The following is a 17,492-nucleotide window of genomic DNA, read 5'->3' on the forward strand; positions in this document are numbered from 1 at the left end:
CTCTATTTTTTTTTTAATAGCTGAATAGTATTCCATGGTATACATATACCACAGCTTGTTAATCCATTCCTGGGTTGGTGGGCATTTAGGCTGCTTCCACATTTTGGCGATGGTAAATTAAGTGCAATAAACAGTCTAGTGCAAGTGTCCTTATGATAAAAGGATTTTTATTTTTAAAAATTTTTTAAAAGAGCCTCGGCCTTGAACATGTACATACATTTGGCACTGCATGGCTTTCACTAAATTCTCCATAAATGCTCTTCTTCATGGCAGCATCATTAAATAAAAAGAATAGAAAGGAGGGGTTGTAAAAAATAAACCTAAGACTAATCCCTCAGGAAAGATAATAGGACCCCTTCATGATTATACATGTAGATGAAATTATTTTAGGGATAAATGAGAACTATTTTCTCAAAGTCAGTAAAGAAGAGAGTGGATTTAGGGTTGTGATCAAACATGACCATGGGGGAAGCTCATGGTACAAATGTAAAATCAGCACTCCAAGACCACTTCCCCGTATAGCTTAGGCCTGACAGGTTAAGGTTTGTCCTCACTTGTTTATTTTTTCAGTTTAATGAAGTCCCATTTGTTTATTTTTGTTGTTGTTGCAATTGCCATGGCAGTCTTCTTCATGAAGTCTTTCCCCAGGCCAATATCTTCCAGCGTTTTTCCTATGCTTTCTTTGAGGATTTTTATTCTTTCATGCCTTAAATTTAAGTCCTTTATCCATCTTGAATCAATTTTTGTGAGTGGGGAAAGGTGTGGGTCCAGTTTCAGTCTTTTACATGTAGACATCCAGTTCTCCCAACACCATTTATTGAATAGGGAGTCTTTCCCCCAAGGTATGTTCTTGTTTGGTTTATCGAAGATTAGGTGGTTGTAAGATGTTAGTAATCTGTGGTATATGTATACCATGGAATACTATTCAGCCATTAAAAAAAATAGAGACTTTACATCCTTCATACCAAGCTGGATGGAAGTGGAAGACATTATTCTTAGTAAAGCATCAGAAGAATGGAGAAGCATGAATCCTATGTACTCAATTTTGATATGAGGACAATTAATGACAATTAAGGTTATGGGGGGGGAAGCAGAAAGAGGGACGGAGGGAGGGGGGTGGGGCCTTGGTGTGTGTCACACTTTATGGGGGCAAGACATGATTGCAAGAGGGACTTTATCTAACAATTGCAATCAGTGTAACCTGGCTTATTATACCCTCAATGAATCCCCAACGATAAAAAAAAAAAAAAAAGGTTTGTCCTCACCAGTCCAAGACTAATAGAGGAAACCAGAAATTACAGACAAAACCACCATGAACTAACAACCTTTGGCTAAATCTAAGCAATCCATTGGTCGAGTAATATAGTGTTGTCCTGTTGCCCAATACTAGTTAAAATCTAATAACAAAGAGTCTAGAAGTTTAGATTTGGGAGGAGCTGAGGAGATATATAGACCAGATTAGACATTAATAATCCTGTCATTTTCAATGAGTAGGTCTGAAAAATAGCCTTTGAAGTATAGTTCTAAAATACCCTTCTTGCACTTAACCAGCTGCTCATGGTTGAAAAAAAAAAATTGAGATAGAATTGTTTGAGCCTTTGAAAACCAACATAGAATACATTTAACTACCATCAAAAAAAGTTCAGAAACATGCAAATATATTTTCAATGGTGAAAGTCATAAGAAAAATGCTTTATTTTCATTGTAATACTATCTTATTTAAAAAAGATAAGTACCGTCCGATAACAAAACAGTGAGGGAGCCTGCTATAATTTAGAGAAAACTTGGGCAGAAAAGACAAAGGGAGAAGCATCAAAAATTTAAATTCACACTGTGCAGCCTGAAACCAACACGGTAGTATTGAATTTAATATAGGAATTAATAAGGTTGGTTTCTTGAGGACAAAGTTACAGCAAGCACCTATATCCTAATTCAGAAATGCAAAGGCGCCCAAGCCTCAGTGGCTTTACACCGCATGACAAAAGCTAGAATGTGAAAATCGCTTGTCTAAGGATTGTAAGCAGCTTATATAAATATCCACAAATAGAGAAAATCCATTTCTATATCTTTATCACTATGTCTTTTTTTCTTGTTCCTGTTTATCTCTGCTTCTGTTTCCACGTCAGCCTAATTCTCTCATCATAGCATCATAGATAAGCAACACTTTCGTAAGACAGATGGAAGGAAATATAACCAGTGTAGGCCAAGGCCCATCCCCTTCTATTGACCATTATTAACCAAAAGGACAAGAAGTTTTTCCAACATCTCCAACATAGAAGTCCTGGAACTATTCTAAGTTCAAATCACGTGCACACCCATATGTCAAAGAGGTTAGACTGGTCACATGACCATTTCTGTGCTAAAAAGTGACCAAGAAATTATGATTGACAATCCCATTAGGCATACCTGGAGGTGTGGAGGGTTTTCCCAAAGATACTAGAAGAAGAAAGGGCATGGAAAAATGCATACGCAGAATAAAACTTCAACTAACATAACCCGTCACATAACAATTATAAACCGAATCTATCTCATATGTCAATGTTGAAAGGGATATATGGGCAGGAGAACTGTCAAGCCAATAGTCCCATCAGCAGCAGACATGTATAACACGTAGTTCTGCATACTATTACGTGTGAACCAAATGTATCTCTAAGCTCCTTAACAGTAAAAATAAAAGAGAGAAGCAATCCGGATGTTTGTGAGTGGTGAGAGATAGAGGCATTATTTCATTCTTCTGCATGTGACTATCCAATGTTCCAGGCATCGTTTATGGGATAGGGCTTGATTACCCCAGCATGTGTTGTCTGCTTTGTTGAAGATGAGTTGGCTGTGGGTTTTATAGGGGTTCTCTTTTCTGTTCCGTTGGTTTACGTCTCTATTTTCAGGCCAATACTGTGCAGTTATTATATCCTTGTAATATGAAGTCTGGTAATGTGATGCTTCCAGATTTGTTCTTTTTGCTTATAATTGCTTTGGCTATTTGAGCTCTTTTCTGGTTCCAAATGAAATGTAGAATTAATTTCTCTAGATCTGTAAAATATAACTTTGGCATTTTGATGGGGTTTGCATTGAATCTATAAGTCACCTTGGTAATGTGGACATTTTAACATTTAACAATGTTCACTCTAACAATTCATGAGCTAGATAGGTTTTTCCATTTGTTTGTGATTTCTTCCCTCAATGTTTCCTAGTTCTCCTTGTAGAGCTCTTTTATCTCTTTGGTTAAGTATATTCCTAAGTATTTTATTTTTCTTTCTAGCTATTCATAAATGGCAATAAGTCTCTGAATTGACTGTCAGCTTGACTGTTATTAGTATATCTGCTTCTATTGAGATGAACATACGGTCTTTGGTTTTGCTTCTGTTTATTTTTTTTAATTATTTTTATTTTTTGGAGACAGAGTCTTATTTTGTCACCCTTGTGAGAGTGCCGTGGCATGATAGCTCACAGCAACCTCAACCTCTTGGCCTCAAGTGATTCCTTCACCTTAGCCTCCCAAGTAGCTGACAGTGCAGATGCCTGCCTCAATGCCTGGCTATTTTTATTTTTTTTATTTATTTTTTTTCCTGAATTTTTTTTATATTATTTTTTGGGGGGAGGGTTTATTGTTAAATCATAGCTGTGTACATTAATGCGATCATGGGGCACCATACACTGCTTTTATAGACCATTTGACACATTTTCATCACACTGGTTAACATAGCCTTCCTGGCATTTTCTTAGTTATTGTGTTAATGTGGAGAAAAGGGAACACTTCTACACTGCTGGTGGGAATGCAACTTAATACATTCCTTTTGGAAAGATGTTTGGAAAACACTTAGAGATCTAAAAATAGATCTGCCATTCAATCCTATAATTCCTCTACTAGGTATATACCCAGAAGACCAAAAATCACATCATAACAAAGATATTTGTACCAGAATGTTTATTGCAGCCCAATTCATAATTGCCAAGTCATGGGAAAAGCCCAAGTGCCCATCGATCCATGAATGGATTAATAAATTATGGTATATGTACACCATGGAATATTATCCAGCCTTAAAGAAAGATGGAGACTTTACCTCTTTCATGTTTACATGGATGGAGCTGGAACATATTCTTCTTAGTCAAGTATCTCAAGAATGGAAGAAAAGGTATCCAATGTACTCAGCCCTACTATGAAACTAATTTTTAGCTTTCACATGAAAGCTATAACCCAGTTATAACCTAAGAATAGGGGAAAGAGGAAGGGGAAGAGGGAGGGGAGGGAGGGGGGAGAATGGGCGGAGGGAGGTGTGATTGGTGGGATTACACCTGTGGTGCATCTTAGACGGATATGTGTCAAACCTAGTAAATGTAGAATGCCTGGCTATTTTTAGAGACAGGGTCTTGCTCTTGCTCAGGCTGGTCTCAAACTCCTGAGCTCAAGCAATCCACCTGCTTTGCCCTCTCAGAGTGCTAGGATTATAGGCATGAGCCACCGTGACTGACCTAGTTTTGCTTCTCTTTATGTGGTGAAACATATTATTGGTTTATACATGTTGAACCATCCTTGTATCACTGGGATGAAGCCCACTCAGTCAAGATGGATTATTTTCTTGATGTGCTGTTGAATAGAGTATTCTGGCATTTTACTGAGGAATTTTGTATCTACATTCATAGGGATATTCACCTAGTTTTAATTTTTTGTTGCGTCCTCTTTTGGCTTTGGTATCAAAGTGATAATGGCTTCACTGAGTGGGTTCGGGAGAATTCTCTCTTTCTCTAAGTTATGTAATAATTTCTGCAGTATGGGAACCAGCTCTTCTTTGTAGGTGTGATAGAGTTCCATGGTGAATCCATCAAGTCTGGAGCTTTCTTTTGTTGGAAGATCTTTTATTACTGCTTCAATTTTGTTGTGCATCATCAGTCTATTCAGGAGTTCTGTTTCTTCATAATTGAGTCCTGGGAGGTTGTGTGCGTCCAGAAATTTGTGCATTTCCTCTCTATTTTCTAATTTATGTGTATAGATAGTTTCATGTGGTCATGGATGATGTTTTGCATTTCTGTGCTATCAATAGTACTATTTCCGTTTTTATTTTTGATTGCATTTATTTGAGCACTTTCTCTTTCTTTGTAATCTTTTATCTTCTCAAAGAACCAACTTTCTGTTTCATTGATGCTCTGTAATTTTTTGTTGTTGTTTTCCATTTTGCTTAGTTCTGCTCCGACCTGTGTTATTTTTCTTCTTCTTCTGAGTTTGAGTTTGGTTTGCTGTTCCTTTTCTAGTTCTTTGAGATGTGACATTAGGCAGTGAATTTGTGATCTTTCTGTATTCTAGATGTAGGCATTGAAAGCTTATGAATTTTCCCCTGAGGAATGCTTTTGGTGAGTCCGATAGATTTTGATTGCTTGTGTCTCTTTTGCCATTCAGTTCAAAGAATCTTTTGATTTCCACCTTAATTTCATTCTTTGCCCTATAATCATTCAACAGCAGGTTGTTTAACTTCCATGACACGGGGTAGCTTTGAGAATTTCTCTTGTGATTGATTTCATTCTACTGTGGTCTGAAAAGATACATAATTTCTATTTTTTTTTTAATTTACTAAGGCTTGTTTTGTGGTCTAGATATGGTCAGTCTTGGGGAATATCCCATGTGCTGCTGAGAAGAATGTAAATTTGGTAGCTAACTATAAGACTTAAAACCATAAGAATTTTAGAAGAAAAACGTAGAAAAATCTCTTACAGATATTGGCCTAGATCTAGGCAAAAAAATTATGACTAAGACCACAAAGGCAGTCACAGCAACAACAATAATAAATAAATGGGATTTGATTAGACTAAAAATCTTTTATGCAGCTCAAGAAAAAATCAAGAAAGCAAATAGACAACCTACAGAATGAGAGAAAATATCTGCAAGCTATATATCCAATATAGGGATAATATTCATAATCTACAAGAACTGAAGTAAATTATCAAGAAAAAGAAACGTTAAAAAGTGGGCAAAAGAAGTGAACAGAAGCTTTTCAAAAGAAGGCAGACAAATAGCCAATAAACAAGAAAAAGTGATTGTCACTAATCATAAGGAAAATGCAAATTAAAACCACAATGAGATTCCACCTTACCCCAGTTATAATGGCTTTTATTAAAACATCCCAAAAAACAGATATTGATATGGATGCAGAGACAAAGAAACACTTATCCACTGCTGGCGGTACTGACTGCGAATTACCTAAAACTCTGTGGAAAAACGTATAGAAATTTCCAAAAGAACTAAAAGTAGACTTACTATCCAACACAGAATTCCTACTACTGAATGTATACCTAAATGAAAAAAAAAAAAAGTCATTTTATCAAAAAGACACCTATGCTCAATATTTATTGCAGTACAATTCACAATTGCAACGGTGTGGATTCAACCCAAGTGCCTATCAATTCATGAATGCATTTATGCAATGTGGCATATGTATGTACAAAAGCATTTACAAAATAGGGTATATGTATACTATGGAATACCATTTGCCTATGAATAATGATGCATCACAGCCTTTTCCAATAATTTAGCTGGTCCTGGAGACCACTCTCCTAAGTGAGGTATCACAAGAATGGAAAACCAAACACCACATGTACTTATTGTTAAAGTAGAACTAACCCAAGAGCACACACTTGCACAGAATAACGTAAATCTTAGTGGAAATCAAGTGGGGGGACAGAATGGAAAAGCAAAAGTCTACCTCAAGTGTGCAACACTATTTGGGTGACAGGCACATTTAAGTTAATAGTTGTAACTCAAGCATTACAAAAGTGATACATGTAACCAAAACATCTCTTCTCACTTAAATACCCTGAAATAAAAAACAGAGGGATAAACATACAGTTATCAGATTCACTTCATAACATAAGAACAAGCCATTCTTTCAAGAGAGCTGCAGCTTTTCTTCCTTTTGTTACTAAAATACAAAAGAAAAATGTTTTAGGTCTTTATAATAAAAAGGGGACTACTCTGTGTAATATTCCAAATAACAGCTTTAACAATATCCCTACAATAGCAGAAACACAAAATTTCACTTGGTTGTTCTCTATGACATCCTTCAGTGTTGGTAGCTGGTTTATGCCCAAAGCACCATTTGACAAAAGTAGTTCTGTGAAAGGAAACAATAACCACCAAGGTCCTAAAAGCCATCACTGCAGAGATCTGGCAAGATTAAAAAGTACAATTCAAAGCGTTTGGAATGATGAATGGACTGAATATCCTTCGGGCAATCCTCAGTTTTTGATAAGAATTATACGACAGTAATGTCAAGGTTTTATCTCTCCTCAGAATTCATAGAATAGAGTGACGCATACCGGGCTGCCTAGCTGGAGCTGTAGAAGGAAAAAATGGTAATCCAGTGGCAGAGAATTTCCTAATGGAAGAAGTCACTTTACCAGATAATATCAATGAAGGACGAGTACGAGTCAGAACTCTTTATCTTTCTGTGGATCCTTACATGTGCAGAATGAATGAAGACACTGGCAATGATTATATAACATCTTGGCAGCTGTCTCAAGTGGTTGATGGTGGAGGTATTGGAATTATAGAAGAAAGCAAACACGTAAATTTAACTAAAGGCAATTTTGTGACTTCTTTTTATTGGCCTTGGCAAACCAAGGTTATTCTGGATGGAAATAGTCTTGAAAGGTAGATCCACAACTTGTGGATGGACACCTTTCATATTTTCTTGGAGCTATAGGTATGCCTGGTTTGACTTCCTTGATTGGGATACAGGAAAAAGATCATACAACTGCTGGATCTAATCAGACAATGGTTGTCAGTGGGGCTGCAGGTGCCTGTGGATCCTTGGCTGGGCAGTTTGGCCATTTGCTGGGTTGTTCGAGAGTGGTAGGAATTTGTGGAACACATGAGAAATGCCTTCTTTTGACCTCTGAACTGGGCCTTGATGCTACAATTAATTATAAAAAAAGAAATGTATCAGAACAACTCCATGAATTATGTCCAGCTGGAGTGGACATTTATTTTGACAATGTTGGCGGTGACATCAGTGATAAAGTGAGAAGTCAGATGAATCAGAACAGCCACATCATCCTATGTGGTCAAATTTCTCAGTACAACCAAGATGTGCCTTATCCACCACCACTACCCTCTGCAATAGAAGCAGTTCAGAAAGAAAAAAATATCACAAAAGGAAAATTTCTGGTGTTAAATTATAAGGACAAATTTGAGCCTGGCCTTCTACAGCTGAGTCACTGGTTTGAAGAAGGAAAATTAAAGATCAAAGAGACTGTGATCAAAGGATTGGAAAATATGGGAGCTGCATTCCTGTCCATGATGACAGGAGGTAACATTGGAAAGCAGATCGTTTGCATTTCAGAAGAAATCTCTTTGTAGTCTCTGTGAATATCTTCATCAAGGAAATCACAGATGTCTTTCTATTTTGCAAAAGGATATTCAAGATACTTTAAAAAAAAAACCTTAGAATACAGATAGGTCTTGATTTAAATCACATCACATGGTCACATGGGTGTTACTTTCTTAGTTGCATAATCTTTCCTATATCTTCGATATCATCTATGTACTGTAAACCAATATATAATATTTGTAATAATTGAAGTTAACATGATTTTTTTGCCAAAACTAATATTATATATTTGTATTGGACATTCTGAAACTATTGGAGTTTTGATATAACTGTTAATGGACTTGGGCAGCACCTATAGCTCAGTGAGTAGGGCACCGGCCCCCACATACTGAGGGTAGTGGGTTCAAACCCACCTTGGCCAAACTGCAATAAAAAATAATAGCCAGGTGTTGTGGGGGGTGCCTGTGGTCCCAGCTACTCGGGAGGCTGAGGTAAGAGAATCACCTAAGCCCAAGAACTGGAGGTTGCTTTGAGCTGTGATGCCACGGCACACTACTGAGGGTGACAAAGTGAGACGCTGTCTCTAAAAAAAAAAAAACTTTAATGGACTTTACACCATAGAGTTTTAAAATTAATAACCTTTATTCATTTGCAGTGGAATTCTTGAGAGGCACTTAGTAAACATTTGTTGACCTGGACATGTTTTACATGATTCTTGTTGTAAGAATATAATCAAGTTGGCCCTTCCATATTGTAAATAGAAATGAGACTTACTGGTGTGATGTGTATGTAGGGATTTGGGGGTAGGGTTGAGTGTTATCAGAGCTTGTGGAACAGTTTTGGGGGTGGGGAGCAGAGGCTTTGAGTTGGGGATAGTATGAGAAGATAAATAATTGAAGTTGGTTAAGTTGATAGAGAGACCACTAGGTATATTACAGAAGATGGAAGATCTTTTTGTGTTTTGCCAAATAATTTACCATACAGCCTAAACAATATATGTATTGATAAAAGCACGTGTTTATGTTAGCAGCACATACTGTTAAATAGCTGTAAACATTTAGAGAGGAATAGACATAAACATCACCTAGGGTTTTAGGTTATTAAAAAGATTTAGATAATAAAGACTGCTTCAGAAGATGACAGGCCTGAGTGGGCAAATTAACAAATGGTTGTAAACATGAATGTTCAAGAACTGATGTATCTCTAAATAAAAGTTTTTATTAGTTGTAATCAAATAAAAAAAAGAATTCATATTATGTATATTGCAGAACCATTATTAATTTCTATGCTTCTCCCACACTTCCATATGACAGCTAAAACCCAACTACAGCCCAAGATGAAGGAGAAAGAGGGGAGGGGGGAGGGGGGAGAATGGGTGGAGGGAGGGTAATTGGGGGACCACACCTATGGTGCATTTTATAAGGGTCCATGTGAAATCCATTAAGTGTAGAGTGTAAATGTCTTAACACAGTAACTAAAAGAAAATGCAGCGAAGGCTATGTTAACCTGTTTGATGAAAGTATTTCAAATGGTATATAAAACCAACACATTGTACCCCATAACTGCATTAATGTGCACAGCTATGATTTAATAAAAAATAAAAATAAAAAAGTTCTGTTCTTCTGTTCAGGAGGGGGGGATGCTGGTATTTTGGGAGATAGAAGTCTGCCAGCCTCCTCATTTGCGGACAAATTAATAAATTTCTCCTTTCTTCCCCTTGACAAATAAAACAGAGAGAGGAGAAAGAGAAAATAAATTGAGTCACATGCACTGACAAGTATCTGGAAAGAAGGTAGCAATAAAGTCCTCTGGCAGGACTGAAGGAATCTAACCAATACAAATGCCTGAGTGTTCACCTGATCTCCTCAAAAAATCCTTCCTCAATAAAACAATTCTGTGCCTATTTCAGCAAAGAGAAAGATGAGTCACTGAAAAACAATTTTACAAACTGATGGCTATGAGGTTTGACAGCAGCCCTTGGGATGAATAGTTAGGAGCTTTAACTGTATGTAGATTCAATATTAATCAGTAACTCAGAATTTTAGGAGGATTAAAAGAGCTACAGCATGTGAAACAAGTCATGAAAAGGTCCCACTTAATGGACAATGAATATACCATGTGTATCATTGAGCACAAGCGAAAATAGACAAAACAGAGCATGTTAATGGATAAGTCATGAGGAGGATGAGGAAATTAAAAATATTACTAGATGAAAAATAGATGAGGAAATCAGGAAAATCTAAATTTAAAGAAAAGAAGACACAGAAAGAGGATCAGATAGCTATCTTTAATAACTTGAAAGATGGTCACATACAAAATTGAACTCCCAAGGAAGAAAACTACATCAGCATTTCAGGACTGACTACAGTGAGATGATAATTTTTAACTCAATGGAAAAAGGAAGAGAACTCTAATGGTTACAGGTAGGCAAAGGTGGAATGGGATGCCTGGGGAGATAGTAAATTCCATGTCACCCAGGTTCAAGGTAGAGATTGGGCAGAGATTAGATGACTATTTGTCAGAGATGACCTTATAATTTCCTTCCAACACATATTTTTTTTATGGCTTTAGGAGGCCATTCATTTATTGCTTTTACAAACATCTATTAAATACCAATTGTGTTCTATACATTTTCCTACATGCTAAGGATCTAGTGTGAAATAAGACTGACATAATCTTTCCCTCATAGAGCTCAAAATATAATGAAGAAATAGACAATAAATAAATAAGCCAGTTAATGACCAAACTATTACAGATTCTGATACATACTCTAAAGGAAATACATAGAATAATGTAGAGTAAGTAAGGTGGAGTAAAGGCTATGCAGGGGCACCATTTGGCCTTTTCCAAGTTAGTGGTTGAAAGAAGAATCCATTATGAAAGTGATTTTAAGCTGTGATCTAAAGGTTGAGAGGGAATTAGCCATGTGAAGCACTGAGAAAAAAGACTTCAGGCAGAATGAACAGCTAGTGCAAATGTCCTAAATCAAGAAAGGGCTTGGGATGTCCAAGGAATAAAAAAAAAAACCAATAAAACTGAAGAATACTCAACAGGGAGAAGATTGGTACCCCAGAAAGTCAGAGGCAGCAAGGGACACTTAATATTTTTGATAGGTATTTATCAACTGCAAAACCCATCATCAATCTATTTCATTGCTAACAATATCCCAAATTTTGTAACCTTGGTGCTTTTGGAAGAACTGATCCAGTCTCCACCAGAATGGACCTTAACTGGTTTATTCAGACCCCAACGTTTCATCTCATCACCTACAGTTATTGTTGAAAAGCACAGGACCCAAGTCAGACCAATCAAGGTCAATAATATAATACTGGTACTCTTGTTTGAATTGTTCCAGAACGATATTCTCATCTCTGAGGAATTAATACTGAAAAGCACATGGCTGCTCACAGACATTCCCAGATGAGAAAGCAAGGTTTTGCCTCATATGGGAGAAATACTATTAATATACAATACTATTTTCTCAGAAGCTGAATAAAAGAAAACTGATCAGGATAATATCATTGATTTGCTTGTCCAACTGTCTATCAAAATAAGTCCCATGTCTGGACTTTTCAGTTGCTTGAATCAATAAATACATTTCCTTTGTTGTTTAAGCAAGTTTGTGTAATTTCCTGCTACTCAGTATATAAAGGACCCTAATTAATACACTGTGGAAGGTGTTTCAACTTTGTTTCATGAACAAAGGAAGAAGCTGTTGAGGACTTGTAAGCTTGGGCCAGAAGTGATCTTATTAACATTTTTGTTCTTTAAAATACACTAAATGTCAATGTCTTTTTAATAACAGAATTCCATCTTTTAACATTCAGTGATCAACTGGTATAGTTTATATATTCCTTCTTCTATATTTTTATTATTGTTTTACACTGCCACATCCTGTTTTTCTTTTGTTTTCTTTCATTTGATCAAAAGTTTTGACTTAAGTTTCTGGATGGATTATGGTACTGTTTATAGAAATAGGAAACATTAAAGCATCAATTGGTTTGAAGGCAGGTCAAGACCTCATTTATAGACAAGTCTGAAATACTTATCAGATATTCATGCAGAATTGTCAAATTTGCTCTTGGATTTAAAAGACTAAATCCTTGGTGGAGCAAGATGGGAGAGGACAGACAGCTTCTTTGCAACCGGGCATGGTGAGATTGGGCAGGCACCTCTGGCTTTCAAACTCTACCCAGAAACATCCCTGCAGGGGCACAGGGAGGCAGTGGGAGACTAAGAAGAGGATGAAAGCAGTGGAAAAGAGGCAAGTGTTTGCCATTGGTCAGAAGCCAGCCGGCCTTGGCCTATGTGGTGGCAGCAGCTACAGCGAGAGTTTTGTAGACAGGGAAGGTCTTCCCTGTTTTGTTTTGTTTTTTTTCAGACTTGGGCACATGGTTGAGTTACCTTGGGAGACCTTGAGTGAGTGAGCAAGTAACTTTGAACAATGCCCAGAGGCCATCACTGAGCCCCTGGTATTAAGCAGAGTTTTCATTGTTCAGCTGTAGGCCAGGCACAACCATTGTGGGTTAGCAGACTTGCAGACTTGGCCCTCAGGGTCCTAGAGTGAGGCTTGTTCAGGGGTACCTGATAAGCAGGCATTCACTTCTGGAGAAATCAGAACCACACACGCTTTCCTGGAAAGCCAGTGCCTAGACAGGGGACATGGTTTGGAAAAGTTGAGGCATGTCTATTAAGTGGGCTGAGGAGAGATTCAAGCTCTCAACCCTGTGGGGTTGAAAGGCAAAGAAGTCAGCAGAAGCTTCCAGTCTCCATCTTATACAGCATTGTGATTAGCATCTCATACTCCAGAAGATCACATGTTGCCCAGGCAATATTCAGCAATATTTGCAATATTCAGCAAAATTATTTACATATACTTTTTTTCTTTAAAAATTTTTTTTCAACTTTTTCCCCTGGATATTTTCTTCATTTTGCTCATGTAAATATAATTTTTCATTGTTGTCTTCTTTAAAAATAAGGGCTTCATTTTTGCTAGTTTTTCAGCCTCTCCTATATGTTTTTTCTCCCTAATTTTATCCCTTAAAATTTTTTGTTGTTGTTTTGGTTTGATTTATAGTATTTTATTTTTCTTCTCTATTTGGTGGAGGTGGGGTCTGTGTCTGCCCAGGTTGGCAAAGAGCTGCCGATGTCAAGGGACCCACCCAATCCAGCCCAGCCACCCCCCCACCCCCAGAAGCTGGGATTGTGGGTGTGAGTCAAAGCACCTTACTGTACACCACTCTTACTCCCGTCTCCCTCTTTCTGTTCTTCTCTTCTTTTTGTCAGTCTTCTCATTTACTCCCTCCCTTTCCTTCATCTTTTCTCTCTCTTTTTTTAAAATCTTTTATCCCTTCTTAGTCTTCACTCTTCTCATCCTTTTAGTCTCAACAACTTAGGTCAGAGTCACAGTAACTTAAAGAGCAAGAGGAAGTGAAAGGAAAAAAGAGGACAAGAAAGCAGACAAAAAGAAAATACTCATGAGGAAGAAACAGCAGAGAAATCCTGGCAACATGAAAAACCACACCAGAGGAACCCCCCCCGGAAAGGGACCATGAGGTAGCTATTGCAGAGGATTCACCTATAAAAAGAGTTACAAATGATAGAAAGGGAATTTAAAATATGGATGGTAAAAACAGTGAAGGAAATTGCTGAGAAAATAGAAAATAATCAAAAGGAGATCCAAAAACATAATCAAATAAGAGATGAATGATATGAAGAATATAGAAAGGATATAGCAGAGCTTAAGGAATTGAAGCAATCAGGGAACTTAAAAATGCAGTATAAAGTATCAATAACATTAGACCATGCAGAAGAAAGAATCTCAGAGGTAGAGGATAAAACTCTCTAGGCAGTTAAGGAGACACAAAAAAAGAGAGACAGAGCAGAACATTCACTGAAGAATTATGGGACTTCATGAATTGTTCAAATATACAAGTTACAGATATCCCAGAAGGAGAAGAAGATCACCCCAGAGGAATAGAAGTCCTACTAGAGGATATCATAAATGAAAATTTCCCAAATATCACCAAAGATTCTGACACACTTCTTTCAGAGAGATATCGGCCCCCAGGTCATCTCAACTCAAATAGAGCTTCTTAAAGACACATTGTCATGAAACTGTCAAAACAAAGGAGATTTTGCAAGTGCCAATTGACCACAGAGGCAATTCCATCAGGGATTTAGATGCCTACATCCAAAAAACAGAAAGAGAGCATGTCAATAACCTAAAGAATCATCTTCAAGAAATGGAAAAGGAAGAGCAATCCAATCCCAAACCTACCAGAAAAAAAAAAAGAAAGAAATACCAAAATTAAATCAGAAATAAATGAAATTGAAAATAAAAGAATCATTCATAAAATTAATGAAACAAAAAGTTGGTTCTTTGAAAAGATAAATAAAATTGATAAACCATTAGCTGGATTGACCAGAAATAGAAATGTACAATCTTTCATTTCAATCAGAAATGAAAAGGGGAAATAACAACTGATACCACAGAGATACAAGAGATTATTTCTGACTACTACTACTTAAAAACTTTAAGCCCAGAAATTTGACAGTGTGGAGGAAATTCCAACACCTGGAATTACACCATCTTCCTAGACTTAACCAGGAAGAAACAGATCTCTTTAACAGACCAATATCAAGCACTGAGATTTCAGAAACAATAAAAACAACAACAACAAAAAAAGACAAGATGGCTTCACATCAGCATTTTTATCACACCTTCAAAGATGAGCTTGTATCTATAATGCAGAACCTATTCTAAAACATTGAGAAGGAAGGAACCTTCCCTAGCACATTCTATGAAGTGAACATCACCTTAATTCCAAAACCAGGAAAGGACCCAAATAAAAAGGAGAACTAGAGACCAATTTCACTACTGAATATCAAAATATTCAACAAAATCTTAGCTAATAGATTGCACCACTCATTAAAAAAATTATACATCACGATCAAGTAGGCTGCATCCAAGGTATGCAAAGTTAGTTTAACATACACAAATCCATAATTGTAACTCACTATATCAACAGAAGCAAATACAAAGACCAAATGATCCTTTCAATAGACATAGAAAAAGCATTTGACAAAATTCAGCATCCTTTTCTAACAAGAACACTTAAGAAAATAGGCATAGGTGGGACATTTCTTAAGCTGATTGAAGCTATCTATAACAAATGCACAGCTAACATCATACTGAATGGTGTAAAACTGAAAGCTTTTCCACTTAAAAAGAATAAAGTTCATCACTACATGCCAAAAAATAAAATAAATAAATAATAAATAAATAAAACTGAAACAAGACAAGAATGTCCACTATCACCACTATTATTCAACATAGTTCTGGAAGTTCTAGCCAATGCAACCAGGCAACTGAAGGATTTAAAATCCATCCAAATGGGGGCAGAGGAGGTCAAACTCTCCCTCTTTGCTAATGATATGATCTTACTTAGAAAATCCCAGAGACTCGGCCACAAAATTCCTGAAAGTCATCAGGAAATATAGTAATGTTTCAGGGTATAAAATCAATGTCCACAAATCAGTAACCTTTGTGTATGCCAATAACAGTAAAATTAAGAAGCAAATCAAGGACACAATTCCCTTCATAGTAGTTTCAAAGAAAATGACATACTAAGAAAAGAAATTGCAGAAGACATTAACAAATGGAAGAACATATCTTGCTATTGGATGGGAAGAATCAACATTGTCAAAATGCCTATTCTACCCAAAGCAATCTACAGATTGAATGCAATCCCCATTAAAATGCCAACATCATATCTTGAAGATCTGAAAAAAAAAGTACTTTGTTTTATATGGAACCAGAACAGAAAACCAAGAGATGAAACCAGTCTCTACTTGCCTTCTGATCTTTGTTCAAAGATCAAAAAAAAAAAAAAAATCATACAGTGGAGAAAAGAATTCCTATTCAACAAATGGTGCTGGGAGAACTGGATAACCACATGTAAAAGACTGAAACTAGACTCACACCTTTCACCCCTTACCAAAATTTATTCAAGATAGATAAGAAACTTTAAGATATGAAATGATAAAAATCTTAGGAGAAAGTGTGGGGAAAACCCTGATGATGTCAGGCTGGAGAAAGATTTTATGACAAACACTTCAGTGGCCATTGCAACAACAACAAAAATTAACAAATGGAACTTAGTTAAGCTGAAAACTTCTGCACAGCTAAGGACACAACCACAACAAGTAAAACAAAAATACAACCTCCAGAATGGAAAAAGATATTTGCAGGGTATGAATCTGACAAAGGGTTGATAACTAGAATCTATAAAGAACTCAAATTAATCAACAGCAAAAGAGTAAACAATCCCATCTACCTTTGGGCAAAAGATATGAACAGAACCTTCTTTGACAAAGACAGCAAAATAGCTAACAAACATTTGAAAAAATGCTCATCATCTCTGAGCATCAGAGAAATGAAAATCAAAACCACCCTGAGATATCACCTAACCCTAATGAGAATAGTCCACATCACAAAGTCCCAAAGCTGCAGATGCTGGCATGGATGTAAAGAGAAAGGAACATTTGTACACTGCTGGTGGGACTGCAAACTAATACAACCTTTTTGGAAGGAAGTATAGAGAATCCTCAAGGAACTCAAATTAGACCTCCCATTTGATCCTGCAATCCCATTACTGAGCATCTACCCAGAATAAAAAAAATAATAATAATTTTATAATAAGAACATTTGCACTAGACTGTTTATCTCAGCTCAATTTACAATCACCAAAATGTGGAAACAACCTAAGTGTCCACCAACCCAGGAATGGATTAACAAGCTGTGGTATATGTATACCATGGAATATTCTTCAGCCATTAAAAAAGATGGAAGTTTTACATCTTTTGTATTAACATGGATGGATGTGGAACACATTCTTCTTAGCAAAGCATCACAAGAATGGATAAGGAAGAATCCAATGTACTCAATTCTAATATGAAAGCAGTAGATGATCTAATATAAGGGGTGGGGTAGGGGAATGAGGGATTGGGGAGAGGGAAGGAGGGAGGGAGATGAGTATCATGGTATATGGCACACAATTACAAGAGGGACTTTACCTAACAATCGTAATCAGTGTAACCTAATTCTTTGTACTCTCAATGAATCCCAAACACTAAAACAACAACAACAAAAACAAACAAACAAAAAAAGAC

At 36.6% G+C, this 17,492-nt stretch overlaps 1 protein-coding gene and 1 pseudogene across 3 annotated transcripts in view; one reads left to right on the plus strand and one right to left on the minus strand.

The window, feature by feature from the left end:
- The window catches only part of NELL1 (neural EGFL like 1), a 950,583-nt gene that overhangs the window by 406,326 nt on the left and 526,765 nt on the right, over window positions 1–17,492 (minus strand). The window lies entirely within an intron of this gene.
- LOC128565386 (prostaglandin reductase 2-like) lies at window positions 7,338–8,362 on the plus strand (annotated as a pseudogene).

This window comes from Nycticebus coucang, chromosome 14 (genome assembly GCF_027406575.1).
Source record: "Nycticebus coucang isolate mNycCou1 chromosome 14, mNycCou1.pri, whole genome shotgun sequence".
Lineage (NCBI taxonomy): Eukaryota > Metazoa > Chordata > Mammalia > Primates > Lorisidae > Nycticebus > Nycticebus coucang.